The following is an 18,433-nucleotide window of genomic DNA, read 5'->3' as shown; positions in this document are numbered from 1 at the left end:
TTGGAACACAAAATTTTCAAGGCATTTATTTAATCATTTTGTGTTAATTGTGATTTGTGATACTAGGACCATAGTACCTCTCACAATAATAATGAAATTTAATGGTGTTGCTATGGAGGGGAAGATGATGTCATTTAGCAGACATCTATTAGGCACTTATATTGTCTAAGGCATTGCTTTAGATGTTGGATGAGAAACAAAATAAGTAAAAAATATTCTTATTTATAGGATAATAGATTGATAACTGGAATAAACCTTGGAGGCCATAAAGTCCCATCCACTCCTTTTATAGATGAGGAAACTGAGAGGTTAAGCCTAGAGAGTGTAAGTAACTTACCCAGCGTTGTGTGGCATTTGAACTCTATACTTCCTGAGTCAAGTCTAGTGTCATATCCAGTATACAATGCTTCTTCTCAAGCTAAACTGACTTTAAAACCAAGGGTGTTAACCTGAGCTCCATGGACCCCCAAGGGGAACTTGGATTGGAAAAGATACATCTTTTTTTTTCACCAATCTCTAACTGAAATCTAACATTTTCTTCAGTTGAGTTAAATATTCTGAGAAGGAGTTATCCATAGACTTCACCAGACTGCCAAAGGAGGTCCTTAATACAAAAAGGTTAAGAGCCCCTGCTTTGGACATTTTGAGCTGTATGTGCTTAACTTCCTTTCCATTTTTTCATCCTATTCTCAGCTTTGAATAGCATCATATACCTAGTATATCTAAACCATACCATTTTTTCTGTCCCCAAATGCTCTCATTAGTGTTTTTATACTATCTCTTACATGCAAATCTTCCTTGGTAATATTCCATAACCTACTTATGCCAAACATGCATCTTTCTGTTGCCCTTTGGGTCACTTAACAATTTTGATTCTTCTGACAGTCATTTTCATATCACAAATCAATAAATATTTTTAAGCACCTACTATATGTAGGCACCATGCAGAAGAATATTGGTATTCAAGAGATGGATTTCTAAAGCATCAAGTATCTTAAAATCACTGAAAGTATTATAGTTTCCTAAACATGACATCGCCTAATCAATTTTTGATGTCCAGCTTATTGTTTATCTTCAGCACTTATTTAAGATATGCATATTAATTGAACTAGCTCAGTGGATTGAACTAATTCTAAAAATCAAAGTCTAGGCAATATGCATTTTTTATCTTTGTTTTTCCAACATAGATGTCTAAACTGATGTTTTTCTAATATCATTTTCATTGTCTTTGCAGTGTTCTGGGGTTCAATGAAATTAGCACCATATTATTTGCAAATAGGAGAATTTGCAGATAATAATCTCATGATTATTAGGGAATTGTTTTTCTCTTTGAATTTGGAGCAAGACTTGACCACCAGCGCCCGTGGATGCCAGGGCAGGAGTTGCAAATTTTTTTCCTCTTCCACAAGCCAACCAACTATTACTTCATTGCCATTTCTCACTTTCAGCTGGATGCTGACATTGTCCTCTCCTCTCACCTCTACCTTCATCCCTACCTCTGTCAAAGGTATCTTAGAGCCCAACTCTACCATTGAACATTGGATCTACTATCCTCTTAGTTGAGAACCATCTGCCCTGCCATTGCTCCCAAGTTTCTTGGGACCTTGACTTCTATTCTTATCCATTCCTTGCCAGAACCTAAGCACTCCTTGGCTTTTCCATTTGCCATAAATTGAAGCCTTCTTTATCCATTGTCTCCCCCAGTTATAGTTAAGGCTTTTTTGAAAGCAGAGAATGTTTCACATCTTTATTTGTATTCCTAGCTCTTAGCATAGAGTTCGACATGTATTAAGTGCTTAATAAATGCTTTTCCATTCTATTCTCTCTCTCTCTTCATACACACACACACACACACACACACACACACAGATTCTATACATGTGAATATATATTTGGGTATATGTATATATATCTTCATTGCGGCTTCTCTCATTTGTTGTTAATTTTTAGCAGATTGTTGAACAAAATTATCACTATAGTCCCTTCTTTTGTTGAATCTTCTAATATTTTGACAAATGCAGGAAAGACATATTGTATGAAAAGAATCTTAAAGTTCATCTTCTGTTGATACATATACACACCTCTAATATTTATATTCTGTTGGTATATATATAACACATATATGTATATTCTTATGTATTATATACATATCCCCCCCCCAAATAAAGCAGTAGAACAAGTATGTTTTCATTCTCCATACCTCTTAGTTTTGAGACTAACTTAGATGTGGTGTGCTATAAAAATTGTCACAAAACTTTACGTATTTCTATCTCATGTATTCATCAAGGATACTCTTGATGCATGCATAGTATCATATCATGAAAATTTTATGGAGATGAGAAAGCAAAATAAACAAGCCAGGAATTGCTGATGATTTCTTAATAACCAGGAATGCAGCTCAGAAACATAATGTGCTTTGTACTGAGTTCAAGGCCTTACATTGTATTTCCTTTGGAATATGGTATGGTTTGGTGGAAAGAGCACTACAGTTGGACTCAGAGTAGCTGAGGTTGAACATGAAATCTTTCAATTATGTCCTTTGTAACCTTTGGACAGGTCATTTAACATCTCTGAACCTCAGTTTTCTCATCTATAAAATTGAGGGAGTTAGACAAGGTGGCACTTTTAAAAAATAAATCAGGAAAAAAGATGTCATATGCCTACTTAACTCTTTTTTTCTCTAAGCATCTAGATTGTATATGTATCTTTTTGGTGGTTAGTTTGGGTGTTTAGGTGGGTATTTCTGGTGAGCATGTTTAGGATGTTTGAAGGGATGATTAATGAAGTAAGTTACTTTCATCCAAACAAAACAAAAGTTCAAACAAGCTTAGCATTTGTGAATTTAAATCTTAGTGGTGAATTAGACAATATGAAACTTAGAAGCATTTTGCAAACCACATGTAAACAAGAACATTGTTTTAAAGAGTGACTTAAATTTATAGGTTCTGTACAGAGAATACTTATGCTGATTGTTGGTTTGTTTTAACTAGCTTAATAAAATGCTGTTATTCTGGCTATCTTCAGAGAAGTGTAAATAGCTTTAACAATAAATACCTTTAATACAGGCAGCTGCCTCTTTATATGCCAGCTTATTCTCTATTAAGTTCTTGGCACGTAGCAAGTACTTAATAAATGCTTTTTAATTTCTTCATTCACAGGGGTCTCCTCAGGCCCTCAGTCAGGATGCTACAGGAACTTCCTTCCTTCTCCCATGTTGTTGAATATTTCCCTTCAGTTTGCTCTTTCTTTTCCCCATGGAGTGCTTATCCTCATTGTTATCTCCCCTCCTCACTGCTCTGCTTCTTAATTTTCGAGGTATCTGTAATCATTGAGAAGAAAAGTCTTCCTTGATAGTAGAAATACTGAGGAAAAGGGGGAAGGAGGAAGAAGTATAAGTGGATTGCTTTTCCCTCTGCTCCAAATAAAAAATCCTGAGCAGTGGGCAGACCTATCCATTGTTACTTCTCACCATCTCTACCCAGGTCCCCAGGCTTCATCCCTTCCTCAGTTGTTCAAAGTTGTTCTATAATTGGGGCAGCTATGTGGCACAGTAGATAAAGCACCGCTTTTTCTATAATCTACAACCCCCCAACCACCACCCCCCCCCCCGCCCGCCTCCAAACAATGCTTCTAACCATCTCCATGCCACCTGTGTACCAGATCAAGGGAGACACCACCAGAGCTCTATTTCCATTGATCTACACTGTCAGAACTATAGTAAGGAATATATGTTCCTGGGATTCCAAATTTATTTTGTACTCTTCCTTAGAAACATTATTACAAATAATAGATTAGAGTGCTACATTTCAAGTACATTAAGGGTTAAATGGACCTTTATGGATGAGCCTGGGAACCTAGATAATATTTATATTTTCTGTGGGAATAGGTCTCAAATTCCCAGAAACTAACTTTATAATGAACTTTTAGAGGGCAGCCTGTTGGAGATTTCTTGTATAATTCATTAATTCCTTCATTACTTTCAAACCACCTTGCTAATTTAATAGGAACTGCTTTTCTTATTTATGAATTAATAAGAAAGAAATGAATATGCAGTTTCTGTTTGGGAATTGGGAAGTAAGTTGCTTCAGATGCTTTTGTATATTTGTTATTTAGAATCATTGAATGTTAGAGTTGGAAAGGACCTTAAAGACCATCTTCATAGGACCCTTGTGAATTTTTTTATCTGCTTGCTATAAAGTTGCCTATGTTTTACTTGAAAGCTTGAAGAAAGCGTAATAGTATATCTTTCCCGCAATCACTTAACCTCCAAAAGTTGATGGCTGCATAACTGATTTTGAGTATAAATCATGCTCTTAGGTTTCTAGCTGAGAGTTGCACAGTATTTGATTGTGATTCAAGTTAATATTAATTTATTTACTAATTTATTCTCAGAATTTGCCTACCAATTTTTTAACTTTATTCCACAACTCATCTTATTAAAATTCTTTTAAGTAAAAACATCACTGATCAGTATGCATATTCCAAAATCATAATAGAGTTATTCCAAAGGTCTTGCCCAATTGTTTAATCACAGCATATAACTTTGTGTTCATCTCAGCTGCAAATAGTACATACAGTGGGACAGGATAGAAAAGGCAGTTGGTGTTGGAAGCTACATTTGGTGAACAAAAATTTTAACAGATTGCACTTCTACCTTAACTTTCACATTTAGTCTAGTTGTAATATTTAGAGAGGTGGTGGAAGTGATGGTAGCAAATGTGTAAAAAAGCTGGGTATGGTGTTATAGCCCTCTATTCTGAGTATGCATTTGTGGCTTGTACAAATTCTATTAATCCACTGGAATTTCGTGATCCGTGACGTGAAATAGCATTGTATTTGATATGAGGTGTAATAGGGCCAAATCAAAGACAAACCCCAAATTTTTCTTTCATTGGAAATTACAATAGCAATCTCTTCTCTCTAATAATTATTGTCTTCTATTTTCAAGGCATTGTACCAGATACTAAGATGAATGAAATTGTTGGATCACATTTTGGATACTTTCTGGGTTCCTATAACACTGTTCTGTTGTGGTTTTCTTAATACCTATCTAGCTCTTCAATTTCAGTCTCCTTTGCAAAATCAACATCCACATCCCTCTGCCTATGTGTGAGTGTACCCCAAAGCTCCTCTTCATGCTCTCTGCATTCTCTCTCATGATTGTCTTGTCAACTTCTATGGTTTCAATTAATATTTCTGTTCAGTGTTAACTGACTCCTAAATCCATCCCTCATCTCTTTCCTGGATTCTAGTTCTTCTAGTAATGTATTTGACAACTCTCCTTGTATATCCACAGATATTTCAAATTTAATATGTCTAAAACTGTAAACTCATCCTCATCTTAAGTTTCTCAATTATGTTTCTATTGACATTACTCCCACTCTTCATCTCCTAAATTTTGCATCTAAGCATCATTATTGATTATTCATCTTCACTGGCCCCCTACCCCCATACTGTGATTTTTCAATAAGTCTTAAATCTGTTCTGTTTCTTTTATCTAAACCACAATTCCTCTAGTTCAGACCACAATTAAGACTTAATCAAACTATTTCAATAACTTTCTAATTTATCTCACTGCAGCCAATCTCTTCCCTCTACAATTCAACCACCGCATAGTTGCCAAATCGATATTTGCAAAGCACAGGTCTGTCTCATTCACAGTCCCCTTAAGAAAATGAGGTTTGGCATTAGAATATTTTGAGTTGTGTTATGTTTGGCTAGTAAAAAAAAACCTGTTACCTGAGAAGATAATAATATAAAGTATTATAATATAATAAATAATATAATATAATTATGATATAATAACAATATAAAGTATACTAATATAAATTATTATACTATATAGATCATCATTTGAATACAACTTAAGTACAAAAACTTAAACCCAAATAACTTGTGTTGATAGTTTTCCAAAATTCAAATTCTGTTTAGGTCATTTACAGTGAATCCATTTTTTCCTCCTAGAGATGAACTTCTCAAGAAAATTGAAACCATTCTCTCCTTTCTGTCTATTAACATTTATTTCATTACTATTAGAGGTTGAATTTTAAATAATATATTCATTCTATTGCAGATGCCACAAAATTAATTTATATTATTCTCATGGTTGGTACTAAATTAATTTCATATAGCCATAGGCCTATAAAGTAATTTTCCTTCCTATGTCATCTTGATACCCTGAAAAGTAATATAAACAAACTAATGTTTTATGTGATGGTAGTAAGGTTATTTTTGTTTGTTTTAAGTCTTACTTTTTCTAGAGATATCTGTTAAGATTCATATAGTACTGTACTTTAATCAGTGTGTCATATTTACAACTTGTGATTTGCTCACATCTAAATATATTCATGCCATATAGAAGTCAAATGCAAAAATTATGTAAATGTAACATTAAGCCTAATGTATTTCAACACAGTATCAGAAAATGTTAGGAAAGCCTTTACAAAGTAGCTTTAACCTACCAATTTTGAATGTTTTATTAATATATATATTTATATATATAAAATTAAGAACACTGTTCTAAACACTAACTTTTAGGTTTCTATTTCTAACATTAACATTTACATTAATTTTGTTTTCTTTTATGAAAACTGTGTTGTAACTTGTTATGTACTCATGCAGGCTACCCTCACTTTATGCATATTTACTTACCATAGGTTTGCATAATACACTTGGGAGGAATCATTTCTATATGTGATAATCTAGTATTCCTTTTTTCTTGTTGTTGGTCTTCATTTGTTTCAGTCATGTCTGACTCTTTGTGATCCCCCTTTTCTTTTGACAAAGATACCATTTCCTTCTCTAACTCATTTTATAGATAAAGAACTAAGGCAAATAGAATTAAGTGACTTGCCTAGGGCCAGAGAACTGATAAGTGTCTTAGGCCAGATTTAAACTCTGGGAGATGAGTCTTTCTGATTTTAGGCCTGGGACTCTAGCTGCTACACCACCTGGGTGCCCCAATATTCATCTTAGTAAACTAGTATTAAATGCCTACTATGTGCGCTGTACTTTTCTAGGCCCAGGGGAAGATACAAAGATAAAACATAGAATTTACTGACAGTCCAGTAGGATTACTAACATATATGTACATATATAAATTCAGATATGCTAATTCTGTTTTATCAAAGCATAAGAAGGGGATACCAGTTGCCATGAAACACCAGGAAGAAACTGCCAACTCGAGAAATGAGGGTTATGACAATCATCATGGAAAGCATAGAATTTGTATTAGGCTTTGAAAGTTAAGTTTGATATAAACAGGTAGAACAGAGAATGATGTGAACAAAGGTATAGTGATTATGACTGATTTAATTTGGCTAGTCCATAGAATAGGTTAGATACAATAGTGGATTTGCAATCATGGTGGCATCTCAGTGCCTTACTTTCACTCATTCCATTTAGTAAGTTCCCAAATCTTGTCATTTTTGTCTCTATAACATTTCTTGAATATATTACCTGTTCTCTCCACTCACACAGCCACTATCTTAGTTCAGTCCCTCTTCAACTCTCACCTGGACTATTGCAATAGTCTCTTATTTTATCTCCCTGCCTCAAGTATCTCCTTACTCCAGTTCATCCTCTAAATGGCCACCAAAGTGATTTAATAATTAAATCAATTAAGGAATAAAATTCAGGTTTGACCATGTCACTCCCTCCTCCCCCAATTAAAGGAGCTTTTCATTACCTCTTTCATTGAATATAAACTTTAAAATTTTGTATTTAAAGCTCTTTGAAATCTGATCCCTTCTTCCCTTTCTACTCTCATTACGTATTCATCCCTTTTATGATCTCTGTAGTATAGCTATACTAACATACTTGCTATTCTCTATGCATGCATTTGACTATCCTTTCTTTAGTACTGACTATCTCCATGCTCTCCCATCTGACCTCTTCTTTGTAGAATCCTTGGTTTTCTTTAGGACTTAGCTCAAACACCATCTAATCCCAAAGGCCTTTTCTGCCCCTTCTCCCAGCTGCTAGTATCTTCCAAGGTTGCCTTTTATTTGATTTATATATATTTTATGTATACCACCTATATATGTAATTATATATGTATGTTCTTTCCCACCAGAATGCAAACTCTTTGAAGGAAGTGAGACTTCTACTTTTGTGTTTATATTCCCAATGCTGAGAATAAGTACCTGGCTCATAGTAGGGATTTACCAAATTCTTGTTGAGTGGTTGACAGATTGACCAAATTGGAATGTAGCTGTGAAGGCTATAGAGATCCTTGTTTGCCAGGTTAGAGTTTGGATTTTAATAGGAAATGAGAAGCTATTAAAGATCAATAAGGAGACTCCACATGATCATTAGAAAGGTTAGTTAAACAGTAATATATGTATACATACAAACATATGTGTGTATATACATATTCAGATATACATACACACATATATGAGAGAGATTGAAAATGAGTTAGCTGGTAGGGAGAAACTAGAGGTGGGGAGATTGTATAGGAGACTATTAACAAAAAAACAAGTGAACAGAAATTGTGGCCCAAACATGGTTATTTATAGTGGAAATGGTAAAAAGGAGGAATGAATGTAAAGAGATATTATGGAATCTATCCATAGTATTTGGTGATTCTATATATACAGTCTTCCTCATATACAACATTCATTTTCCATTACCATGCCTTTGTACAGATTGTTCTTCATACCTGGAATGTATTCTCACCTCATCTCTGTTTCTTAGAATCCATAGCTCACTTCATGACTTTTCCGAAGTGCTACCTCCTTCTTGAGACATTTTCTAATCACCTCAGTTTTTAGTGTCTACTTGAAATCTGTATGTATTTATATATATTTATATATCTGTATATATTTGTGCATATATATTATATTGAAATATATATGTGTTTTCTTTTTCTCATACATATACTTGTTTTTCTCCAGTGGAAATGTAATCTCCTTGAAGAAAGGGACTCTATATTTATATATTACTGATAAAAGACAAAATGGTAGAGATTTAACAGAAGCAGAAAAGATTAAGAAGAGTTGGCAAGAATACACAAAAGAACTATTATAGGAAAGATCTTAACATCACTGATAACCATGATGATGATAATGTGGCTACTGATCTAGAACCAGACATCCTAGAGAATGAAGTCAAGTGGGCATTGCTAACAATAAGGCTAGTATAGGTGATGGAATTCCGTTGAGCTGTTTAAAACCCTAAAAGATGATGCTGTTAAAGTACAGCTCTCAAAATGCCAGCAAATTTGAAAAATTCAACAGTGGCCCCTGGAATGGAAAAGATCAGTTTATGTCCCAGTCCTAAAGAAGGGCAGTCCCTAGGAATATTCAAATTATTCAACAATTGCACTAATTTCACACACCTGTAAGGTTGTGCTTAAGATGCTGCAAGCTAGACTTCGGAACTTATGAAATGAGGCTTACCAGAATAACAGGCTGTTTTTTTTTAAGAGGCAGAGGAACTAGAGACCAAATTGCCAACATATGCTGGATTATGGAGAAAGCAAGGGAGTTCCAGTAAAATATCTATTTCTGCTTCATTTACTACACTAAAGCCTTTGACTGAGTGGATCACAACAAAATATGGCAAGTCCTCAGAGTTGGGAATACCAGATAATCCTACTTGTCCCTTAGAAACCTGTATGTAGGCCAACAAACAGAACTGAACATTGAACAAATGATTAGTTTAATATTAGAAAAGGGGTACAACAAAGCTGCATGTTGTCCCTTTGTTTCTTCATCTTATAAGCAGAATACATCATTGCAAAATGCCAAGCTGAGTGAATCAAAAGCTGGATTTAAGATTGCCAGTAGAAATATCAACAATCTCAAATATGCATATGACAACTGTAATGGCAGAAAGTAAAGAGGAATTAAGAATCCTCTTGATGAGGGTGAAAGAGGAGAGTGTAAAAGCTGGCTTAAAGCTTGACATTAAAAAAAAAAGATCTTGGCGATTGGTTCTATCACATCCTGGTAAATAGAAGAAGAAATGGAAGCAGATTTTATATTCTTGGGCTGAAAGATCACTGCAGATAGCCACTGCAGTCGTGAAATTAAAAGAAGCTTGCTCCTTGGAAGGAAAACTATGGCAAATCTAGACAGCATACCAGAAAGCAGAAACATCATCTTACTAAGAAAGGTCCATATAGTTAAAACTGGATTTTCTAGTAATAATGTGTGCCTGTGAGAGTTGGACTATAGGGAGAGATGAACGCCACAGAATTGATGCTTCAAAATTGTGGTACTGTGAGAGTCCCTTGGACATCAAGGAGATCAGATCAGTCAATACATAAAGAAATTAATTTGGGCTATTTACTGGAAGGTCAAATATTGAAGTTGAAGTTTAAATACTTTGGCCACATAATGAGAAGACAGAACTCAATGGAAAAGACCTTGATGTTGAGAAATATTAAAGGCAAAAGGAAAAGGGGATGGCAGAGGATGAAATGGATAGATGTTACTGAGGAAACAACAAACATGAACTTGGACAAACAACAAGAAATAGTGGAGGATATAGAGCAGTGGCCCTGGAGCCAGGAGGACCTGAGTTCAAATCCAGCCTCAGATACTTGACACTTACTAGCTGTGTGACCCTGGGCAAGTCACTTAACCCCAATGCCTCACCAAAAAAGAAATAGTGGAGGATTGAAGGACCTGGTATGCTATGGTCCATGTGGTCATGGAGAGTCAGACACAACTGAATGACTGAACAACAACTATCTATCTATCTCTGTGTATGTGTCTGTCATCTATCTGTCTATCAATCTGTCTCTGTCTGTCTGTCTATCTGTTTTTCATCTACCTCTCTATTTTGTCTCCTCAGTACCTGGCTGCTTAATAAATGCCTATTGTGTGAGAGGAAAGGAGGAATCAAGAATGACACAATGACTGGGAGATGATGATACCTTTAAAAGAAACAGGAAGGGGCAACTAGATGGTGCAGTGGTTAAAGCACTGGCCCTGGATTCAGGAGTACTTGAGTTCAAATCTGGCCTCAGACATTTGACACTTACTAACTGTGTGACTCTGATAAATCACTTAACCCCAATTCCTGCAAAAAATTTTTAAAAAAGAAAAAAAAAGAAATAGCAAGTTAGTAAGAGGAGTGTGTTTCAGGGGAAAGTAATAATCCAATTTAGACATATTGTACTTAAAATGTCAATTTAATATGCTAGTGGAAGTGTTGAGTAGATAATTAGCAATCTGACTCAGTAGATTAGGGCTAAAGATGTAGATTTGTAAGTCTTCCCATTAGAGGTGATTTTTTTTTGTTCTTTTTTTAGAGGTAATTTTTACTAAAACCCCTGCCCACTGGAATTAAATGGTGAAAAAGTAGGAGCTGACTTCAGTCCATGAACCCTTGGAAGCTTCACAGCCAGTTCTCATTTTAAAGGGTCCTGAATTACCATTGTTTCTGGGTCTTCTAAGCTAGTCTAAAGGTTCTTCTTGCTTTTAAAACTGGGAATTATTATATTCAGATGCATTTGTGAAACATAGAGTATAGAAGTATAGGACAAAATTAGTCATGTAATTTCATTGGCATAAAGAACTTTCAGGTGAGGAAGCTACCTCTACCCATGAAATCCTTCATTATCTCTACAACTTAGAGTCTTAAAGAGTTGCCTGGTGCTGAGTTTAAGTGACTTGCTGGGGTCACATGTCATCAAAAGTACTTTTTAATAAAAACCAAGTTTGCGTTTGTTAATTATCTCTGTTTTCTACTGCCAAGTCCATGACACTGAAATACTTCAAATACAATCGTTCTACTAAAGTAAACAGACAAAACAGGCCATCTTTTTAAGTAAGAAAAATCATATCATACTTTTCAGTGGTGGAGATGAGGCTTATAATTTAGAATATGTTTAGGTTAGGAATTGTTGCTGCTACACTGTTAGTTGAAAGGATTCAGAGCAGTGCCTAGCACCATGTTTTTACACATTGTAGGAACTTAGTAAATAGTTGTTGGGTTGAATACATGGGACATTTGTTTATGGCTGTAAGAATGTTAGCTTGAGAGCTATTCTCTCATTTTTTGTTTATTCTACCTACCTCTTCCCCTGGTTTGCTTGGATTTCTTTAGAAAAGAGCAGTATGGAGTCTTGGTTTCATTTTAGATCCCTCTCCTCCAGTGCAATTTGCTTTTATGAGTATGAGATGCCTAAAATAAACTGTTCAAATAGTTAAAAGAATTTTATTGATACAGAAATCTATTGGCAAGGTATAGATACAAAAAAAATCTGACACAGACATTGTGTAGAAGACATTGAAAAGCAATAACAAATTATGACCAGTTCTTTAATCTCTGAATATCAATAAATCAGTCAACAAACATTTATTAAGCACAGAGAAATTGTTTTTATGGTCTCTTTCTCTGAAATAGGAAAGTTCAAAAGGAGTATACAGCCAGGAAAGCTCTCCGAGATCAGTACCATGAATTTTAAAGAGCAACTTATAGTAGTTGCAGCCTTTATCACTTTTTGGTTAATAATAAAATAGGCAAACAAAAACAATTAATGTGAGCTAATATCCACAGCAAGGAGGAATTGTTAGCTTGCTCATAAAATTATTCTCTTTTTTTCAAATAAACCATGTAATTGTTTGCTTTTTAAAAAAAAATATTTACTTTATTCTGAACTTAAGAAATAAAACAAGCATTTCCATAACAAAGTGGGATAAAACAACAGAATTTCACCTGAAATTTCAGAACTATTATGCTCAACTTGCAATTCCTTTCAAATATACAACAAAGTTATCATGTAACTCCCCCCGACCCACCAAAAACCCCGCAACAACAACAAAACTTTGAGATGGCTACCATTAGACACAAATTTATATATGTATATTATCTTCTGGATTCAAACAGAATTTTTCTTCATAGGATCTTTACAGTTAATTTGGGTATTTATAATAGTCATAATGGCTTGGTTACCCAAAGTTGTTCTTAAAATAATACTTCTGTTGCTACATGCAGTGTTCTTCTCATTTTGCTCTTCATTATTTCATGGAGGTCTCTCCATGCTTTTCTAAAATCATTGAACTCATCATTTCTTATAGCTGAGTAATATTCCATCATGACCATATACCAAAATTTGTTTAGCTATTCCCCAGTTGACAGGCATCCCTGCAATTTCCAGTTCCTTGCCACCACAAAGAGAGCTGCTATAAGTATTTTACAACATATTGCAAAACTCCCCATTCATATCCTTTGATATCAATTGGGAAATGACTAGCTTTTTATGGATTTGACAAAGTTCTTTATATATTTAAATATGAGACCTTTATCTGAGGAACTGTCTAAAAAATTCCCCCCTCCTCATTTTTCTGTTTTCCTCTTGATTTTGGATACATTTGTTCAATCCATTTTATATCTCATAACACTCATCTCTTATTCATAAGTTGGTTGACTATTCATAAGTCTGATATATGATATGTTCCATGTAATTCAGATTTTCTTGTAATATCTCCCTTTACATCTATGTCATTTATCCATTTTGACCTTATCTTGGTAAATGGTTTAAGATACTGGTCAATATTCATTTGCTACTGTAGATTGTATGTCTACTTTGTTATATTGATCTGCCTTTCTTTTTCTTGGCCAGTACCAAATAGTTTTGCTAATTATTGTCTTATAATATAGTTTAAGATGTGCTACTGCTAAACCTCATTTTATATTTTTTCATTAGTTCCTTTGATATTTTTGGCCTTTTTTTCTTCCAAATGAATTATTTTTTCTAGCTCAGTAAAATAATTTTTTTGAAATTTAATTGGGATGTCATTGAATATATAGAGTAAAATTATCATTTTTATTATATTGGTCCTGCCTACACATGGACAATTAATATTCTTCCATTTATTTAAATTAATTTTATTTCTGTACAAAGTTTTTTTTGTGGTTTTGCTCATATAGATCCTGACTTTGTTTTGGTAGGTGTATTTCTAAGTATTGTATACTGTTTAGAGTTATTTTAAATGAATTATCTATGGCTATCTCTTCCTGAAGGATCCTGTTCGTGATATATAGGAATGCTGATGATTTATATGGGTTTACTTTATATCATGCTACTTTACTGAAATTATTAATTATTTTAATTAACTTTTTTAGTTGTCTTAGAATTTTCCTAGTATATCATCTACAAAAAGAGAAAGTCTTATTACCTCTTTCCCTATTCTGATTCCTTCTAATTCTTTTTCTTCTCTTATTGCTATTGTTATGATTTCCAATAAAATATTGAATAATACTGATGACAGTGGGTATCCTTCTTTCACATCTGATCTTATTAGGAAAGTTATAGCTTATCCCCATTACAAATACTGCTTGCTGATGGTTTTAGATAAATGCTTCTTATCAATTTGAGGAAAAGTCCATTTATGCCTCTACTTTCAGGTTTTTTTTGTTTTTTTTTTTTAGTGAGGCAATTGGGGTTAAGTGACTTGCCCAGGGTCACACAGCTGGTAAGTGTTAAGTGTCTGAGGCTGGATTTGAACTCAGGTACTCCTGAATCCAGGGCCAGTGCTCTATCCACTGTGCCACCTAACTGCCCCCAGGCATTTTTTTAATAGAAATGAATGTTGTACATTATCAAATGCCTTTTTTCTGCATCTGTTGTTATTATTATATGATTACTTTATTATATTATATTACTTTATTATTGATATAATCAATCATGTTAATGGTTTTCCTTATATTAAGCCATCACTGCATTCCTGGTATGAATCCTGCTTGGTCATAATTTATAAACTTTGTAATATATTGTTGTAATCTTTTAGCTAGTTTTTGATTTAGGATTTTTGCATCCATATTCATTAATGAAATTGGTCTGTATTTTTCTTTCTCTGTTTTTACTTTTCATGTTTTAGGTATCAGTATCATATTTTTTCATAAAAGGAGTTTGTAGGGCCCCTTCTTTGCCTATTATTTCAAATAATTTATTTAATTGGAATTAGTTGGTCTTTAAATGTTTGCTAGAATTCACCTGTAAATCCACCTGGTCCTGGTGCTTTTTTCTTAGGAATGTGTTGTTTCTTTTTAAAAATCATAGTAACCAGTGATTGATCTATTTTATTGTTTTATAATACCAACTCCTACTCTTATTTATTAATCAAATGGTTTTCTTACACTCAGTTTTATTAACTTTAATTTTTAGGATTTCCAGTTCAGTGTTTAATTGGGGGGTTTTATTTTGTTCTTTTTCAAAGGTTTTTTTTAAATTCCATAGGTCTGCTCTTTTTCTTTTTATTGATATAAACACTTAGAGATATAAACTTTCCTTTGATTACTGCTTTTGCTGTATTCCATAGGTTTTGATATATTGTTTCTTTATTGTCATTTTCTTAATGAAATTATTGATTGTTTCTATTAATTGTTCTTTAACCCATAAATTGTTTAAGATTATGTTGTTTAGTCCCCAATCAGTTTTTTTCTATGTTTCCATGGTCCCTTATTAAATATAATTTTATTACATTGTGGTCTGTAAAGGAAGCATTTACTATTTCAGCTTTTCTCTTTTAGCTATAATTTTTTGTGCACTAATATATGGTCAGTTTTTGTAAAGGTACTATTTACTGCTGAGAAAAAGATATATTCCTTTCTGTTTTCATTAAATTCTCTCCAGATGTCTGTCATATCTACCTTGTTTAAATTATATTTACTTCCTTAACTTCTTTCTTATTTATTTTTGGGTCAGATCTATCTAGTTCTGAGAGGGGAAGATTAAAGTGCCCTATTCTTATATTACTACTATCCATTTCCACCTATAATTAATTGAACTTTTCTTTTAAAAATTCAGATCCTATGGTATTTGGTGCATATAAGATTAGTACTGTGAGAAAATAATGGGTTTTGGAATGCCCAAAGGCCCCAGCTGGAGGGAATTGATTGAATTGACTGACTCTGCTGATTGACTCACTTAAAGTTGACTTGATTGAAACCACACCTGCTTGACTCTCAAGAGGGTGTGTTCTCACAGGCTGTCTTCCTGGCAAATCTCAGCATTGGGTACAGCCAGGAGTAAGTCATCTACATACTGAACTAAGGTGGAACCTTTAAAAGTAATGGTAGCTAAATCCTGCTGCAAAATTTGAGAGAATAGTGTGGGACTGTCAAAAAATCCTTGTGGGAGTCTGGTCCAAGTCCACTGTGTATGAAAATAATGGGTTTTGGAACACCCAAAGGTCCCTGCTTGGGGGAATTGATTGGATTGATTAGATTCAGTGACTCTGCTGATTGACTCACTTGAAGTTGACTTGATTGAAACCACACCTGCCTGAGTCTCAAGAGGGTGTGTTCTCAGACGCTGTGAACTCTGACCTCAACACAGGACCACCCTCAAGTCCAGTGAACTAATGGATATGGATGATGCTAGCCAATTAGCTTGAAGCAGTATCTATAGACCACCTCTCCTCACTGTCAATTTGTCTCTCAAACAGACTGGTGGAGGAGGACTGGAGGAAGAACCAGGCAAGACTGGAACTCTAGTCTAGATAGGCCTTTTCTTAACTTTCTGAGCCAAGTATTCTCTTTTTACTAACACTTGGTATGTTTTAATAAATGCTTAATGCCCAAAACTGGTGCTAAAGCTTCTAATTTATAAGTAACCCTAGCTAATTTACCCTATACTTGGGATAGAAATAAGGTGACCACACATTTAATATTAAACGGCAAAGTATTAATATTGCTTCATTATCTATGGTACCTTTTTATCAAAATGTAGTTTCCCTGTTTATCTCTTTTAATTAAATTTATTTTAGCTTTGACTTTGTCTGATATCATGATTGCTACCTCTGCTTTTTTGCATTGGCTTAGGCATAATATATTCTATTACAGTCCTTTACTTTAACTCTGTGTGTATCTCTCATTTTCAGATGTATTTATTGTAATCAGCATATTGTTGGATTCTAATTTTTAATTCATTCTGCTATCCATTTCCATTTTGTGGGGTGGATTCCTTTCATTCACATTCAAAGTTATAATTACTTTTTGTGTATTTCCCTCCATCAAATTCCTTCTCATTATTGTTCTTTTCAGCCTCTCTTTTTACCATCTCCTTCCTCTAGTTTACTTCTAACCACTACCTTGCTATTCCACACTCTTTTAAAGAATCTCTACTTTTTCCTCTCCCTTAACTCTCCTACTCCTCTAAGGGTCTCTCCCTTTTCCTCTCCCCTCCATCTTCCTAAATCTTAATCTCCACATACTCCAAACCCCACCCCCTATTCTGTTCCCTCACCTTATTTCTTTATAGATTTAGAAGACTTTTATACCCTTCTACATGCATATGTTGTTCCATCTTTAACCCAGATCTGATGAGAATACCAACCCTCCACCCCCCATTCCCCTGTATCGGTTCTTCCTCCTATGTGTCGTTTGTATGAGATAATTGCTCTTTTTACCTTCTACACAATTTTGATTTTTAGAATCACCACATCATACCCAGCTCATCCCCAAAGTTCCTTTCAAAATGCTCAAGTACTAATGACAGTTTTTAAAATACTGATTACATTTCTGCATATAAGTAGAGTTTGACCTTATTTAATCCCTTATAATTGGTCTTTGATGTTTACCTTATATTTCTTCTGGATCTTATGTATCAAATTTTCCATTAAGTTCTAGAATTTTTGTGATAAAAACCTGAAAGTATATATAAAGTATATATAATTCATTGAATATCCTTTTTTGTTGTTGTTTTTTGTTTTTCATGATTATACTTAAATTTTCTGGGTAAGTTATTTTTGGCTGCAACTCCAGATATTTTGCTTTTTGATAGATTGTATTCTAAGAACTGTGGTCTTTTTGTGTAGCAGCTATTAATGTCTTGTGTAATTCTAATTGTGTCACAGTATTTGAATTGGGTTTTTTCTTACTGTTTGTAATTTTTTCTCCTTAACCTGAGGGTTTTGAAATTTGGATATGATATTCCTATAGGTTTTCATCCTGGAATCTCTTTCAGGTTATGATCAGTTGATTTTTTTCTATTTCTACTTTCCCCTCTTGTTCTAAAACTTGAGAGAAATTTTCTTTAATGATTTCTTGTAATATTGTATCACAGTTCTTTTTTATTGTAACTTTCAGGTAGTCTGATAATTCTTATGTTTTTTCTTCTTGTTCTGTTCTCCAGATCAGTTGTTTTTCTTATGAGATGTTTCTTTTCTTCTATTTTTTCATTCTTTTTATTATTTCTTGGTATCATATAATGTCATTGTTTCAAGGAGTTGTTTTCTTCCTTAAGATTCTGGATCACTTTTTTGGGGGTTGGTTGACTTTCTTTTCATAATTTTCTTGGATTGTTCTTATTTTTTTTTCTAATTTTTCCTTAGTCTCTCTTATTGGATTTTTAAAGTTCTTTTTAAATACTTTCAAGAACTCATTTTGGGCACATAACCATTTGACATTGTTCTTTGGGGTAGAAGAAGCTTTCTTTTCCTTCAGTATCTTCCTCTGAAAATGAACCCAGGTC

General features: G+C 33.9%; 1 protein-coding gene across 1 annotated transcript in view; it reads left to right on the top strand.

Moving 5' to 3' along the window:
- The window catches only part of FBXL4 (F-box and leucine rich repeat protein 4), a 135,214-nt gene that overhangs the window by 35,126 nt on the left and 81,655 nt on the right, over positions 1-18,433 (top strand).

This window comes from Dromiciops gliroides, chromosome 4 (genome assembly GCF_019393635.1).
Source record: "Dromiciops gliroides isolate mDroGli1 chromosome 4, mDroGli1.pri, whole genome shotgun sequence".
In the NCBI taxonomy this organism is placed as follows: Eukaryota; Metazoa; Chordata; class Mammalia; order Microbiotheria; family Microbiotheriidae; genus Dromiciops; species Dromiciops gliroides.
Note: the sequence above shows the minus strand (reverse complement) of the source record. Positions and strands in the feature narration are given on the sequence as shown.